The sequence below is a fragment of the Protopterus annectens genome, chromosome 5.part1, assembly GCF_019279795.1.
Source record: "Protopterus annectens isolate FY-2018-M chromosome 5.part1, PAN1.0, whole genome shotgun sequence".
In the NCBI taxonomy this organism is placed as follows: domain Eukaryota; kingdom Metazoa; phylum Chordata; order Ceratodontiformes; family Protopteridae; genus Protopterus; species Protopterus annectens.
Window position 1 is genome coordinate 418164611 of NC_056736.1, and position 18198 is coordinate 418182808.

Consider the following 18198-nt stretch of genomic DNA (forward strand, 5'->3'; position numbering starts at 1 on the left):
ATCTACCACTGGATTTCAAAATAGTGTAATTTCGATCTCCGGTAGTAGACCCATATTTATATATATATAAATATAGATAGATATATATAAATCAGAATGCTACTTTTATAATTAACTTAAGAAGTGTTTTATTTGCAGTATATATAACTGAAATTTATTTTTTACTGTAGTGGGCAAGTATACTTTAAACCTAGGCAACAGTTTCAGCATGTGACTACTAAATGGGCTATTTAAACCTGTGATGTTTGGCAAAAATCAGTTGTGGTGAAATATTTTTTTTTTTTGTATGAAAGCATTTACCCTTAATAAAACTCTTAATTATTTTACTATTTTATAGAATTATTGAGAATTGGGTCATGTGGCTTGTGGCTTTCGTTATTAGTGAACACAGATGATGAACAGGTGAAAAAAGATGTTGCAGTTATAGGATGATATCTCAGACATGAACACTATACAATCTTAGTCATCATGGAATTAGAGTATATTGGCTGAATAAATGAAGGCTTATTCAGTAATACTGCGACATAACAATACTGTCACCTAAGCTGTATACAAGTGCTTGATTGCAAAAGTAGTTAGGAAAAGGTAGGTTAGACAAGCTGAGAATGTGCAAACATTATAAATACTGAAGAATGTATAAGAAATAATGCACAGGAATGACGTGCCAGCTATGATAGAAGCTTGAGTAGACTTAGTAAAGGAACAGGTTTAGTGTGAGGTAGAAAGGTGCAGTCATTAGAAAAGAGATGTGTCGCAACAGTGCAATTTGATTTGTAAATGTAAGGGTCAGTTAGTAGTAAAAGAGGATATTGGCAGTTGTGACAGTGATGGTGATCATGATGATGATGAGGTGGATGAAGATGCGGTGAGAAGATTTATCATCCCTCCTGCACACATAGCAGAGACTTCACCTGAGACACATATCCAAAAGTACTCAGGATAATAATAATATCACAGCCCTGTAAAAGCATCCTGGAGCAAGACAAGAAGGTAACAAACACTGTGAAACTACAGACAGCACTGTGTTATTTCAACATGATAACCTTAATAGTTTTTATTTACAGTTCTTTGGACATTACTAATATCCTTTTTAAGCTTTGTAAGGAAGGCTTTATCCCTGCAAGAAGCAGCATAGAAAGAACCTGAGTTCACCTTCAGTTGATTATATGGAATTTAAACTTTTCTTTGATGTTTTAACAGTGATTTTGATGCTTTTGAAAGTACCTGTAGGAGGCTATGTTTCTTTAAACCTCCTTACATCCTGTGTTGGGCATATTTGAAAAAGGTCTTTGAGAATGACATCGGGTTAGTAACACTTCTTACTTAAAAAGATGAACCTGCACTAACTGATTCTTTTGAAAGCATCTTTAGAAGGCAAAGTGTCTTTAACCCCCTCCTTACATCTTATGTTGGACTTCTTTGAAAAGGCCTGTGAGAATAACATCAGGTTAAAGTTCAGATGTAGAAGTCTTTACTTAAAAAAAAAGATGAAATGGCACTGCTTAAAAATTAACTAGTTGTGGAGAACAGCATTTCATGAAACCTGATAAAGAGAGAAGTTTGGTTATCATGGATTATATAATAATAAAATGTTTTCTCTGCTAAATGACAGTAATGTATATAGCATAAGTTCATGTAATGAACTTAAAAATACAAATAGGAACATTGATTTAGTTGTATATGATTTATTTATGCAATGTCATAATTATACATTTTTGAAAGTTGAATTAGCCAAAATTACTTGTAATATTTGGAATTCTAAACGTACATGTAAATATAAATGATTTAAGACCCAACCTTTAGGAATCTATGTAGACAGGAGATTAAAATGTTTTTGATCCAAATATACATATTTACTTAAGGATTCATGATATTTTGTGAGTAGTGTTACACCTAAATTGCACTCACCTGACTTACTATTCTTAATAATTAATGTTGCTGACTTGTTTATAGTCCTACTTCATAGTCTAAGTTTATCTTGAATCAGGGAAGTTTTTTTTGCATAGAAAGTTATTAAGTTGATTACATTGTTTATGCATTTGTTTTAAATAATAATTTTATTTATTTTGAAAGTGAATACTATCACCAAAATTCACATATTGCCATGGGTGCATCATGTACCCTCCTTTTTTCCAATACAGTTTTTTGATTCTGGGATAAAGAATATCTCTTTAAGTCTGTATATGCCATGAACGTGAAACACTAAGTACATTTTTGAATGACATGTGTCTTTTTGGAAGGGTCATATTGATATAACTGAGTCTATTGCATATATTAATTCAACAATTAATTATTCAAGTATAAATTATTTGGATGTCACCTTATATCTTTATATACAAATAATGAGCTTTTACAATCTAATACTTATCAGAAACCAAATTATTTCAATCCCTTCTTATATTATAATAGCCGTCATCCTTACCACCGGAAGAGATACCTTGTTAAAGAAGAGAAGGTAAGACTTGCTCTTATGGTTATGGGTAAAAATGTGTTTTTCAAATGAATTATTTAAACTTGAAAATATGCTTTTAGAAAGAACATATCTTAGTCCAATGTTTAAAGAATTATATAATGAAATTGATTTTTTAACATAATAATGATATTACTTCCCAGATTCTGGGAATAGCAGAAAAATATTGCTAGTTCAGATTCTAATAGATGAGACTTTTCAAGCAATATGCTATTAATGTTAAGCAATGACTGTCAGGCTGGTACTGCCATTATTAGGATTTTTTTATTACAGGTAGATCAATTTATGAAAAAAAATGCGATGGCATGTTCCCTGTTTTTTATTTTTAAACAGTGGCCTAATTTAAAAAATGTTGTGGAGTATAAGAAAAAAGTATTTAACCCACATAATAAGATATATAGATTTAAATGTCAGTTTTGTAATGTACGTAAGTATATATTAAATAATGTCTGTACAGTAGGTGATTATAAATTTAGAGTTAAAAGCTATTATGATTCCTCAATTCAGGATTCAGGTTGTGGTACATATTGCACTATGTCAGACATGCATGAGCTTTTATATAGGGAAGACTGATAGGCCCTCCAAGAGCATATGACAGAATACTAACATGCCATTAGAAGGGTTTGTTTAAAAAATGCATTGTACAAGCTTGCAGTTATATGTGGTGTTTTTATAGTAATTTTTATTTACAGTTTTAGAAAAGGTTGAGAGAGACCCTAGGGGTGGCCATTTGGGTGAGAAGCTTCAGTATGCTGAATTGTGTGGCAGGTAAAAACTGATGCTACAGCCAAACCAGGAATAAATGAAAACATTTCATTCATTAGTTTATTTAAACTTAATGTAACTAAGATGTAATTTAAATTTGCTTAAATGTATGTACAAGTACTTGTTTTATGTATGCAACTCTGGTGTGTCTTTAAATTCTTAACTGCATTTTATTAAGCCATGTCCTATTTGCTAATTAAGTATACCTGCCTTCTGGATATGTAGCTCTGATGAAGTCTTTGATCGGGATGAAAGTGGTTAATCTGAGTTTTGTTAATAAAGTCCTGTGGTTTTGTATCATGTGCTTTTGGAAACTTAAGACAAAATCCCACTCAGCATTCCATACACATTTTTTTTCACTTTATGATTTTTTTCCCCATATCTGCTGACTATCAAGTCTCTTGAATCAGTCTACAAACTCTTTTACAAAGTCATTTGGCTTAGCGTTATTTAAACATTCATAAGAGTTGCTTCTGTCCTCATTGGCCTCCTGGCAATAAGGACATTTTTATTATTTAGCCTGGATGGGAGACATACATCCCACATCCCCATGGGATCCACAACATCTTACCCTGTGCAAGTGCACACGCACCCATGCTGTTGCTCACTGAAGACTACTGACAATTGACAGCTTGGTGGACTGCATTCATGTCCCCAGGTTGGTGACCCACATCCTTCTGATGTACTGCTACAGTGCATGAATAGCTCTACTGCTATTTGCAAACACTATCAGGTGCTTGAACTGCACATTGAAACTGGGTCACTTGGGCCATAATCAGCAGTTTATCCTTCTGTTCCATCAGAGCTTCCAGCTTTCCCTACAGCTCTTGAGCAATTTGCTGGAGTTTTGGGTGGGTAGGGCTGACTGCTGTTTCTTTGCTTAAATATATATATTTTTATATATATATGCTTAGACAATATAAGTGCCAGATAGGCTGCATTTGTTGTTTCAAACAACATTTTTGATTTTTCTAAAGTTGCAATACTTTATTTAGGGGAGTTATCCACCTGGCCTTTATTTTAGTGTAGAAACTAAAACACCAAGCCACATTCAAGATGATTCATTGACGGTACACACCCCAGTTCACCAATATTAAGAAAACATACACAAAACCCACAATCCATGTTTAGAAGAAACTTCAGGGGTTATAAGTGAATAAAGGGTAGCTTAATGGTTAAGGTGTTTGCCTTACAAACACAAGGTGCAGGATTTGAATCTCACAAGGGATAATTGGCTAGGCTTTAAATGGCTCGCAAGGGCAGTTAGCCTAGTACCAATCTATGAACCTATAAATAAAATAGCATTTGTCACAGTGGAGAATGCATATCTCCCTGCTTTACTATTTTTACTCTTAAGATTGCTGTACTTTAGGTAAAGAGTGAGCTTATAAAAGATGAAAAGCTGTTCTACTATATCTCCAGGAGGCTGTGATACTGAACATCAAGTACACTATAAAGTTAACTGCAGACAAATCATTCATATTCAATCTATACAATACAGAAACAGTTATCTTGAACTGTAAAGTGTGAGCGATTATAAAACAAACTCATATTGAGCAATAGCATGTAAAATTGGCTGTACTGCCCCAAAAAAGCGCTCAACATTAAATTTATCATTCCATTCAACTGTTTAAGAGTTTTGCTTTCATCTTATTACTTTGGTTTGGAAAGGGCTGGCTAGTTGGTTGCCCCCTTTAGTGTGCATGAATAAGGGGGAAACCTACAAGGACTGGCTAGTAGGTTGCTCCCTTTAGCAGGCATGAATACGGGTTACAGAGGGTACTGTAGCACAGAAATCCAACCCAGAACTCTATACAAATTTTGAGCATTTTTGATAGACTTTTGTTCCATTTTCTCTGGGGAGGGGCTGGTCACTAGCAATCTCTGACTGTTCTGTCCTTACTAGGATTAAGTCTAATTGTGTTGCAGATAGCCACAGTTATATGTGATCTTGTGACTGTATTCTCTTGTTGGCCAACATCAAGCCATTCACTGGACAGAAGTCTAGAATGGCCTATCCTTCTGTTTCCTCACCAATGTGGATGCAGATAATCGTAATATTCTGTACTGTCCCTTATATAAGCATTCAAATCCCCCATCATAAACCTTTCTTCATCATCACTATCACAACCCTGCTCTGTGGCATAGGCTGCGGTTTTGAATACGTCCCTATTTACACAGGGCTTGCATTGCATATTCTGAAGATAGTCCCCCTCACCACAGTTTCCACGCTATTTCTTGTTTGTCCTCTCCCTGACATGTATATTCTGAATTCCAGATTTTCTGTACTGCCATTGCATCCAGGAGGCTACAGGATGCCCAGCTTCCTCCTTACCATCCACTTCCAAGCTGTATCCTGTGAACTATGTAGCAATACTTAGTTTATGTTCCTTCCAGGGTTCAACATAGGTATTACATAAACACTTGGCAAATGGACACCAGTCAGTTGTTTATTATGACAGGAATACACTGGTCAATACTGACCAGTTAGACCAATTACCAGCCAATTAGCATGAATCCTTGGTCTATGCCTTCAAACCGCTTATCAGCAAATACCCATGCACATTAGTAAACGTGAGCACACCTAGCAACAATTGATACACTATCAAGTGGCTAGCCTTGACATGTTGCAGTGTCTGTGAACCATGTTCTCTTATCTAGGAGATGGTCTATATCACTCTTCCCACAACAGGCACCACTTATGCCCATGACTCCTTTCAATTTGAACTCAAGGTGGAAATAACCTACTTGTTCTTTTTTGGAGGGAAAGAAGTCAGGAGAAATTCCTCAAAGACACGGGAAGAGTATGCAAATGTTTCACAGAAATCAGAATCAAATTTTATCATTGCATAAGCAGTGAAGATCTTAACCATTATGCCAGCTGTGTTTCCTATGTGGTGCTTGACACCCATCATTAAAATATATCAATTTTCTTAAAAGTAATATACTAATCCTGTCTATAACCTCATTCATATCCATCCCAATTTGAATGGTAGGATTAAGCCAGATCTTTAGAATACACTTGATTATGCTTAATTTATTTACTCCCACTGTCTATCTTACTTTATCTTGGTCTTCAGTTTAAAGCATACCTAATATTAAGTCTAACCTTTCCATCTCACTTTGTTATCTACGGTTAGGCTTGGGATTAGTGATGTACTTGTGGCAAGCCATGATTTTAAGTCTTGCTGTCTTTGTAGACTGCTTACTGAAACATAGGCAAATCAAAATGCCGAGTGCCAATGTGCCAAAAATAGACCAAAAATACAGGAGAAGAGCAAATCTTGAACATTACTCTTCTCCTTAAAACTTCTTTTTGGGGGGGCAAGCTCCCCCAACTCCCCCAAACTTATATGTATACAAACTCAGAGCTCGCCATACCTCAGAGAAAATGGAATATTCTGAGTAATGGCATTTCAGACTTAATATATGTAAGTCTGGTCCTTTGGCCATTCAGTCTACATATTTCAGGACTCATTCTAGCAGGTCCTGACATTTCAAATGGTTACCATCTTTGCAGGCTTAATGTAACACTAACTCTGGTTTAACCTAAGACCTAAGACTTTAAAGACCAGGGTTAACCACACGCTAAGATTGTACTTCTTGGCTTTCATTAATACAGTGCAGTTAAACTTAATCCATCTCCCAGACATAAGACAATACCAGCTTCAGTCCTTAACTCAACAAAGAGCTTCCTACAAAGTGGCTTCTTTGTAAACTAGAGATTCGTTTAAGCTACGACCATCACTCATACTGACTTACTGTAACTTTAAACTCAGCCATAAACTTAGCCTTAACCACTAAAGCTATGTTTAGGTTTGGGTTAATGCTGAAGTCACATTCTGGGGTAAGATAACTGTATGGCATACATGAGTGTGGTACAAGATGTTAGAAACACTTTACAGTGTGTAAGAATCACTGTAATTGTGGCTGGAGTTTGGGCTGTGGGGACTGCTTGCTGTTCTTTTATTGGGAGTAGTTATTCATTTGATGTCCACACAAGTACTACATTTTTAAATTTTATGCTGCTTTTAATTGAGATATTGATGATCTTTTCATAAAATACATACACTGTAGCATAGAGAATCTTAAAGGCTCTTGAATCACTTATTGGCATTTGACTTAGTCAGTTGTTAAATAGCTCTCCCAGAGAGTGTTTGCATATAAAATGTACTGCAGTTAATCAAAGCAAATTATTTTACATAATAAGGAAAAGTTTCTAGTTTGTCATAACCTGCAAAAGGAAGTTCTTTGTTAAAATCTCATCATTTTTGTGTCTTTACGGGATTCCAATTTAAAATCAAACATTGCAGCCTAGAACCAGCATGGTATATACACAAAACTGTTTATTGAAGACCAAATAAAAAATATAAGAAGTGCAAGTGCTTTCATGTACTACTGTAACACTTCATCAGACACAACTAAAACATTAAACAACACTACTTTTGTAAAATGACATCTATCCAATTATAAACAGGGACTAATTACAGTCAATTAGTCCCATTAAATAGAACCAAGTGTGTTAAAGCCACTATTTATTAAGTTAAACAATTTGCTTATGGTAGCATTTCTAAAAATACAACAGAATACTTGCATATCAACACAACAAATAATATAAAAAATTCATATCATTGCAGTATTGTGGGTCTCTCCTAAAATTATTGAAAACCCCTTTGATATACAACCACAACAAATAGTCAAATACACAAGTCATGTGTTTTCTAATACTGTGTCCATCATACAAACTTCTATAAATGATCAAATCCATTGCTCAACTCCAACTAGGGAAATTATACTTGCTTACATCTGAAATAGTCTAATATTGCCAAGTTATGAACTTTGTGTGTCTCATAAATCTATTGCACATTATACTGATTGTGATGACCGTGCCCTGGCCCAGCAATCAAGGATCCTCAATCCTCACAACTAACACTAGGGAGGTTGTCTCCTAGAAGAGGAAAGGATAACAAATACTCACAGTAAAGTACAATTTCCCTTGCGTGCACACAGAGATCACAGTCAGTCTTGGGCTGGTTGCTCCCTTGCTCTCCAGGTCCCCAATAAGACTCCCCACTGGCACAGCTATAGGGTCCAGATCTCAGCCTAGCTGGCAAGCTAACCTCCAGTACCTCTCTGTCCCACCAGTGCTTCGTTTCCCTGCCCAGGTAGCTGACACACCACACACACTTTGAGATAAGTATTTATACAACTTCACAGACACTCCTGGGAAAGGCTGACACAGATTCTCCAGCTGTGCACATTTACCCAGACTATACGCTAGTAATTACTGCCACCACCAGCTTGATAATTTATCAGCTACCCAAAGGCCCTTGAAAGGGTGTCCAATTATTACTGTGCAATATTATTATCCAATTGGTAATGTGACTATTCAGTCTTAAGGCTTATCAGAGTGGCTTATTACGATAACCTCTATAAATATGCAATGTACTCTAGAACCTAACTTGTCTCTACACAAACCAGCCGCAGGTAAAGGTTTTTAAAATATTTAATAATAAATAATTAAAACACTAAACAATACTACTACACCACAGAGATATCTAAGAGTTCAGAGATCACACAGAAACTTAAAATAATACAGTAGGACAGGTCTGATGTCAAAGAAAAACACTTAATCTAACTTTCTAATCTTTAGCTAATCTTAAGAGAAAACACAGTGCAATAATCCTACTTACATACATAAAGAGCAAGCAGTGCTGGGGTTGATGGTCCAAGACAGATGCTTTCAGTCTCTCACTGAACAATAGTTTTTAAAACACTAACAAACAGCTCTGCTAAGGCCCTCCCAAATTATATAATTTTGACACTTAGATTTTCCCAGTATTCACATTACATCATCTTGACACTTAGTCTGAAGTTTCCAGGCAAACAAACTGCATTATTTAGCAAGCTAATACCTGCTCAGGAAGCTACAACAATAAAAGACATTTCACATGTATACTCTAACAATTATTCCTTAAGTTAAGACAATAGAAAGAATGTGTTTAGCTAGACGCTTCAGCACCATTTTTTTAGATAATTGTAACTTCAAAGAACATTTGAAATGCTTGGCTTGATTTTCCTTACAGCAGATGGCAATGTTGCAACAATTTTGAAGTTCACATTTTACAATGTTTTCTTTCATTTAAGAACACAAGCCTGTATTTTACATTTATTTATACAAATGATAGAATTATGTATCAAATTCTATTTGACTAGGCTGGCAGCCTTCACCCATCTTTAACCAATCTTCACACCTCCCCCCCAGAGTACTTAAGCTAGTTTTTCAAGTGACCCTTGAGAAACGCCGCTTGAGGGGGTTAGGTCTATTTGAGGGTACCTTACCCCCTTCCCTGTCTTGAGAGGCCATCTGCACTGGCATTGCTACTCCCACTGCAGTGCTGCACTGACATATCATATGCTTGCAACCCCAGGCTCCATCTTAGCAACTTGGCATTTTTCTGACTGGCTCTGTTTAACCATGTTAGAGGACTGTGATCTGTCACTACAGTGAATTTTCTTCCATACAGATAAGGCTGAAGTTTCTGCAATGCCCACACTAATGCTAGACATTCCTTTTCTAAGCTGCATAGCTTTCCTCCCTGGGTTGGAGCCTATGGCTGAGATAAACCACTGGGTGCTCTTCCCCCTCTGAAGAAATCTGGCTAAGTACAGCTCCCACCCCATGGTTTGAAGCATCCACTTGCACAACAAACTATTTGCTGTAATCTGGACTGGCTAACAAAGGGGGTCCTCCCGAAGCTTCTTTAAGCTTCTGAAATGCCTGCTCACATACTGGGGTCCACATTACCTTATCTGGCCTGTTCTATTTTGTCAGGTCTGTGAGGGGAGCAGCTATGGTACTATAACTGGGGACAAACTTTCTGTAGTACCCTGCTGTTCCTAAGAATACCCTCACCTGCTTTTTGGTAACAGGCAGAGGCCATGCCTGAATAGCTTCCACTTTGGCAGGTTCTGGCCTTATCTTGCCACTCCCTACTCTATGTTCTAGGTAGGAGACCTCTGCCATACCCACCTGACATTTGCTCAGCTTAATGGTCAACCCTGCCATCTCTAGTCTGCAAAGTACCTCCCTGACATGCCGAAGGTGCTCTGGCCAGGAATGGCTGTAGATGGCAATATCATCTAGGTAAGCAAGGGCAAACCCTCCTGCTCCTGCTAGGATATTATCCACCAGCCTCTGGAAAGTTGCTGTGGCATTCTTCATCCCAAAGGGCATCTTTGTGAACTCATACAAGCAAAAAGGAGTCACAAAGGCTGACTTCTCCTTAGCACTGGGAGTCAAGGGCACCTGCCAGTAACCCTTGATAAAATCAATGATTGTAAGATACTTAGCCCCACCCAGCTGCTCTAGGGCCTCATCTGTCTTAGGCATGGGGTATGCATCTGACTCTGTGTCATTATTTAATTTCCTGTTACCCACACAGAACCTGGTGCTGCCATCCTTCTTTGGCACCAACACCACTGGTGAGGCCCAAGGACTGTTGGACTCTTGAATTACCCCTAGTTCCAACATCTCCTGTACCTCTTCCCTCAGAGTCTGTTTGACTCTTTCAGGCACCTTATAAGGGGCCTGCCTAATAGGACTTAGGGGTCCTGAATCCACCTAGTGCTGCAGCAGGTGGGTGATCCCTGGTTTCCCAGTAAACATGTCCCCAAATTCCTGCAACACTGCTCCGATTTCTTGAACCTGGGTAGGAGATAGCTGTTGGGACATTGCTACCCCTTCCACTGAGGTGTCTGCCCAAGCCTCACTGAGGAGATCAGTCCCCAGATCTCCCTCAGACTCCTCCTGCAATCCACTGCAAAAGCTCATTTTATGGGCTTCCCTATCATGGTAAGGTTTCATCATGTTAACATGGTACAATTTGTGCCCCTGCCATCTGCCTAGCACTTCTACCATGTAATTAACATCACTTACCTTTCTTATCACATTGTAGGGTCCCTTCTAAGCAGCTTGCAGCTTGTTGTGTCTGACAGGAATGAGAACCATTACCTGCTGCCCCACAGCATATTCTCTAACTCGAGAATTCCCTTCATACCACACCTTTTTCTGTTGTTGGGCTTCTGCCAGGTTCTCCTGGGCCAAACCCATGTGTTTCCTGAGCCTTGTACTTAGGGTTAGGACGTATGCCATAACAGACTCCTTGTGAGACTCACACTCACCTTCCCACTCATCTCAAATTAAATCTAAAGGTCCCCTCACCCTATGCCCATACAACTCAAAGGCTGAAAAACCCATGGATTCTTGGGGAACCTCTCTGTAAGCAAACAACAGATGGGGCAAATATTTGTCCCACTCCCTCTTAGACTGATCTGCAAATGCCCATAGCATGGACTTGATTGTAGAGTTTAACCTCTCAAAAAGACCATTAGTCTGGGGATGGTAGGGGTGGTCTTCATGTGCTTCACCCCACAGGACCTCCACAGACAAGCCAGCAGGTCTGACATGAAATTGGCACCTCAGTCAGTCAGTATTTCTTTTGGAAAACCTACCCTGCTAAAAATCTCTAACAAACCATTTGCCACCTTCTCTGTCTCAATGGAGGACAAAGCCACTGCCTCAGGGTGTCATGTAGCATAATCCATTACCACTAGGATATACTTTTTCCCTGTGGAACTTGGGGTACTCAGAGGACCCACACTCTCCATAGCTACCCTCTGAAATGGCTCCTCAATCACAGGCAAAGACATCAAAGGAGCTCTCATCTTGTCTCCTGCCTTGCCTACCTTTTGGCACTGCTTGCAGGTCCTGCAGTACCCTGTTACATCTCTGGAAATTCCAGGCAAATAGAAGTTTTGCATAATATGCCTCTTTGTCCATTTTATGTCCATATGACCTGCAAAGGGAATATCATGGGCTATGGTTAGAAGTGCCAGACAGAAAGCTCTAAGCACTACTAACTGCTCTACTCTCTCACCTTCTAGCCCTCCTTCAGGGGTCCACTCTCTGTATAGTAACCCTTTGTCCCAGTGTACAAATTCCTCCTTTCCTTGAGAATCAGGCGTCTCCCTAGCTACCTGCCTCAAGCCTTGCAATATAGGGTCTGACAGCGGAGCCTGTCTCAACTCCCTCCTTGTAACCCTTCCAAGCTCCCCTTCCACAGGAAGTCTGGCATCCTCTGACAGTGGTGCCTCACTGTCAGCCTGTGTACTACTACTCACCTCTACCTTTGCCGTTACACTGTCCAAGGGAACATCATTACCCACAAGCAGCTGTGGCTCACATTCAGTCTCACTACTGCAGAGTAGCTTCCTCCCTGATGTAACCACCTCAGCAGTCCTGGCTGCAAGTATGCAGTCTGCCTGGGACTCCCCCAGGCTACTAGACTTACATGCTTGTCTCCAAGTCTGACTGCGTGCAACTGCACAAGTGCATGGTACTGCACTATCAAAATCATTCCCTATCAGGACATCTGCAGATATGTCCTCAAACACACCTACTTGCTGGCTTCCTTTTCTACCCTCCCAGTCAAAGTGAACCCTAGCCAAAGGTATTTGGAATGGGATCCCTCCTAAAGCCCTGACTGGAGTAGACTGCCCAGGCATGTAGTGCTTCTCTGTAACCAGTGCAAGCTTTGCAATGGTTATATCAGAGGCTGTGTCTCTCTTAGCAATGGCCTCTTTGCCATTCACTACAATAGGATATCACCTCTGGTGGTAGTTTGGTACCCTTGTTGTCCCAAGACAACCTACTGTTGGCATTTTGTCTTTCCCACTTACTGGCTCCCTCACCTTTTGCTCCCCACCTTGCCTCTGTGGACACCTGTATGCCACATGACCCACTTGTTGCATTCAAAACATTTAACCCTAGCTCCTGGATGTGTACCTGGACTAGAGGCTTCCCCTGCTACTGGCAGATTCTGTTGGGGCAGTCTGTGCTGCCCACCATGGATTCCTTTAGACCATGAGCAGTACTGGGGGTCCCCATCCTGTGCAAGGCTGCCCTGCTGGTCAGGTATAGGTCTCCCTCCTTTCGCAACTCATCTGAAGTAGCACATTGTCTATCAGCTAACCAGATCCTCATGTCCTCAGGCAAAGCGATAAGGGCTTGTTCCCTCACCGAAAGGTCTGCCAGCCCTTCAAAAGTGGTGACCTGACATCCACTCACCCAGCTATGAAAATAAGCTCTCAGTTCAACAACACATTCACATACATTTTCATCTGCCTTTCATCTATACTCACGAAACTTTTTCCTATATATTTCAGGTGTTAGCTTAAAACATTGTAACAGACATTTCTTTACAGCAGTATAATCAAAACAGACAGAGTCAGGCATTTGTGATATACAAGTTACAGCTTTCCCATGGAGTAAGGGGGTCAGGAACCATACCCAGAGCCTTTGGTCAACACTATACTGTTTGCATACCCTTTCAAAGATGTGAATGAAACTATCAACATTATCCCCCTCTTTAAATTGCAGAAGAAATTTGCTGACCTGTTGTGCTTCTGGGGCTGAGTTACTCCCTTCCCCATTACCTCCATGACTCTGGCGAAGAGTCAGCATTTCCCAATCATGCTTCCTCTGGCGCTCCTTTTCTTTGGCTTCTATCTCCAAACACCTGGCCTCCAACTCAAGTCTGTTTAGCTCCAGCTGGATTTTCAAGTCCACTGCAGAAAGGTTGAGCTGTCCATTCTTTGAGGATATTGTATTTCCACTCCCAGTCCAATTGTCCTTCGCAGAAAAGTTGAGCTGTCCATACTTTGAGGATATTGTATCTCCACTGCCAGTCTGATTGTCCTTCTGTATGCTGTTTTCTGATGCAGCTGTAACCAAGGCTGCAATCTGGTCTGCCTTAGTCAGGTTTCCATGCAACAGTCCTTTAGCCTGGCACATCTCCACCAGCTGGCTCCTTGTCAGCTTTCCATATTCCTGTGCTGACATGCTGCCTGCTCACCCTGACTTACTAAGCTAACAAAAGAAATAAAACAATTGTGATCTGAACTCTGAGTATACTCTGTGTGGCTGATTTAGAGTACAAAACACTTTCAGAGATCACTGTACATATGCTACAGGATTCACTCTACCCACACCACTGCCAAACAAATGTGAGGATATCTTATCCCAACCACTGCCAACACTATGTGATGACCATGCCCTGGTCCAGCAATCAAGGAACCTCAATCCTCACCACTAATACCAGGGAGGGCATCTCCTAGAAGAGGAAAGGATAACAAATACTCACAGTAAAGTACAATTTCCCTTAAGTGCACACAGAGATCACAGTCAGTCTTGGGCTGGTTGCTCCCTTGCTCTCCAGGTCCCCAATAAGACTCCCCACTGGCACAGCTATAGGGTCCAGATCTCAGCCTAGCTGGCAAGCTAACCTCCAGTACCTCTCTGTCTCACCAGTGCTTCGTGTCCCTGCCCAGGTAGCTGACACACCACACACACTTTGAGATAAGTATTTATACAACTTCACAGACACTCCTGGGAAAGGCTGACACAGATTCTCCAGTTGTGCCCCTTTACCCAGACTATACAGTAGTAATTACTGCCACCACCAGCTTGATAATTTATCAGCAACCCAAAGGCCCTTGAAAGGGTGTCCAATTATTACTGTGCAATATTATTATCCAATTGGTAATGTGACTATTCAGTCTTAAGGCTTATTAGAGTGGCTTATTACGATAACCTCTATAAATGTGCAATATACTCTAGAACCTAACTTGTCTCTACACAAACCAGATGCAGGTAAAGGTTTTTTAAATATTTAATAATAAATAATTAAAAGACTAAACAATACTATTACACCACAGAGATATCAAAGAGTTCAGAGTAGAATACAGTAGGACAGGTCTGATGTCAATGAAAAACACTTAATCTAACTTTCTAATCTTAAGAGAAAACACAGTGCTATAATCCTACTTACATACATAAAGAGCAAGCAGTTCTGAGGTTGATGGTCCAAGACAAATGCTTTCAGTCTCTCACTGAGCAATAGTTTTTAAAACACTAACAAACAGCTCTGCTTAGGCCCTCCCAAATTACATCATTTGACACTTGGGTTTTCCCAGTATTCATATTGCATCATCTTGACACTTAGTCTAGAGTTCCCAGGCAAACAAACTGCATTATTTAGCAAGCTAACACCTGCTCAGGAAACTGCAACAATAAAAGAAATTTCACATGTATACTATAACAATTATTCCTTAAGTTAAGACAATAGAAAGAATGTGTTCAGCCAGATGCTTCAGCATCATTTTTTTTAGATAATTGTAACTTCAAAGAACATTTGAAATGCTTGGCTTGATTTTCCTTACAGCAGATGGCAATGTTGCAACAATCTTGAAGTTCACATTTTACAGTGTTTTCTTTCATTTAAGAACACAAGCCTGCATTTTACATTTATTTATACAAATTATAGAATTATGTATCCAATTCTATTTGACTAGGCTGGCAGCCTTCGCCCATCTTTCCCCAATCTTCACACTGATAATGAATGTTTTCATTAGACTCTGTTACCAAAGTGGATCACAATTTAGGAGAGAGCCACCATACTGTGCAATAATTTGAATTTTTACACTATTTGTTGTACTCTTATGCAAGTATTATGTTGTATTTTTAGGAATGCTACCATAATGGGACTAATTAGCTGTAGTTAGTCCCTATTTATGATTGGATGGATGTTATTTTAAAAAAGTAGTGTTTAATGTTTTAGTTGTGTCTGATGAAGCATAACAGTACTACATGAAAGCATTTGCACTTCTTATATTTTTTATTTGATCTTCAAAAACAGTTTTATGTATATGCTGTGCTGGTCCCCTGCTTGCTTGGATTTTTTAAATATTTGTTTGGAGCTGGATTGGGACATTATCTGGTGCCGTTGTTTTGTTTCTGTTACTCATTAATTGTAGCATAGGAGGTGAGAAAGATGTGACAACTGTTCGTTTTGGTATGTTCAAGTCTAGCATTTCTGAAATTGGTGTAGCAATGTGTTAAGAATCTATCATACCTATTATATTTTTACATGTTCTGTCTAAACTGTTTTAGTCATGTGCATATCATCACAAAATCTGAATTTTTATTATTGTTTACTTGATCATAAAGCAAAGTCCAAAATGTTTCATTAGTAAACATTAAAAAGGTTAGATTAAATAATTCATATTCTAGCAATGTTTATTTTTAATAGGAGATTACTAGGTTAACGGCTCAAGAGCCTTTATACACCTAGCCAATATAACCTGATTTTACTCAGTAAATGGCCCCTAGGGCCAGGAGAATACCATTAGTCTGTGCCTATGTCTTGAGTATTTTACTGATTTTATAGATTGCCCCTGTCCATGAAGGATAGAGGCACTACCCCAGGTATGAATTTGTGATTGACCATTTTGAAAATGCTAATTCCCTGAAAAAAAAAAAACATTCAATGAATAGAATGGAATTAAAAAGTACTCTGAAAACAAAAACTCACACTTTTTTTTTTAGCTGGAATCAAAACAAAACATCAAAAAACTAATATGATCAAATCTAAAGTTAGTACTTCTTAGAGAAGTTTAGAAAAAAAATGTAATTTTCTGTTAGATCAGAGAAAAAGGGATATTTCCTCTGAAACAGTCATTTCACTAATATAACTAAATGATGAGCATATCATCTTTGCACAGTTGCTTTCATTATACTCTTCTGGTTAGTTTCAGTGATCAGGAAAAGTGCTGAGATTCAAAAGACATATATCAAAAGTATATAAACCACAGATCCATTAGGATATAACCACCTTTTAATGACCTCTAAGGTGGAGGTGGTCAGTATTATGTGTATCCATATGATACACTGACTTCTCTAAATATTTTTTACTGTGGATAATATAGAAGGCTATGATCAAATCACTGATCATAAACAGTTTATTATGTGTTCAAGATATGCATGCCAAGAAATATACCTGTCAAGTACAAATAATTAAAGAGTATGATCAGAGACCAGACTGTAATTCCTTACAATGCATGGAGTGTTATCTGCTCCATCTACTGCTAGTTCCAGGAGAAAAATGCTTAAAAAGCTGTTTAGCACTTAGTGAGTGCTGTTAGAAAGACAGTGTAACACACTTTCTTTATGCTTACACTCCCCTTGCCATGCCTCTTTAATGTCCAGAATTTTGCAGAAAGTCCAGATTTTCCCTCATATGTTTGGTCTGCTCCTCATAAACTCTTTGTTTTTTAGAAAAATCACTGGAGATTGAAGTCAATAAATAATGACATACATTTGAGTTTCAGACTTTGTGCACTTCAGAAAATGCAGATGAACACAAATCCTGTAATTCTAGCTACTTTCTAAGTCTGTAAGAGGAAGAGACACCTTATGGGTACAGTCAGCAGGCAGAAGCAAATCTGTTCTTTTTTTATTCCACTGCTGTAATTTTCTGGTAAGTCCTGGCATATTTGTCTGCCTAGCATGAGACCTGACCTTAACAAGTTACGCAGGAGGTGCTTAACATTTGTAATGACTGGGTCTTGCTCTATAGTAGTGCTTAACTGATTTGTCTTTTTCCAAATATCAGAGCATAATCACCACACTCCATACACTACAGTGTCATTATTTATAATCTCATTGACACGAATGGCAATTACTCATTGTTTGATGAGCAGAATAACTAGCTTATTGACAGTGTTCAGAAATTAGAAATAGAAAGCAAGATAACTGTTTTTGTAATTTCTCTCTCTCGCTACATGGAGCTCTTTGCTGGAAATGTGTTAGTGTTAAGTGTGCTGATAATACACAGGTATCTTGCATTAAGTTTTGCAAACAATCTCAATTTTCATTTGAAAGTACATTGAATTCATCATAGCTGGTCTTAAAACTGAATAAAATGTCCACTACATGATTGTGAAGTTAAAACAGAAAATATTGTATTATAAAAGACTCATCTTTAAATGGCTGAAGAATTTCTATGAACTTAGGTGTTTTGATAAAAAATAAATATATGTTTTCCTATCATATAGTGCAGAAC

At 38.6% G+C, this 18198-nt stretch overlaps 1 protein-coding gene across 1 annotated transcript in view; it reads right to left on the reverse strand.

Annotated features, from left to right (window-relative positions):
• The window catches only part of BMX (BMX non-receptor tyrosine kinase), a 1099638-nt gene that overhangs the window by 698368 nt on the left and 383072 nt on the right, over window positions 1–18198 (reverse strand). The window lies entirely within an intron of this gene.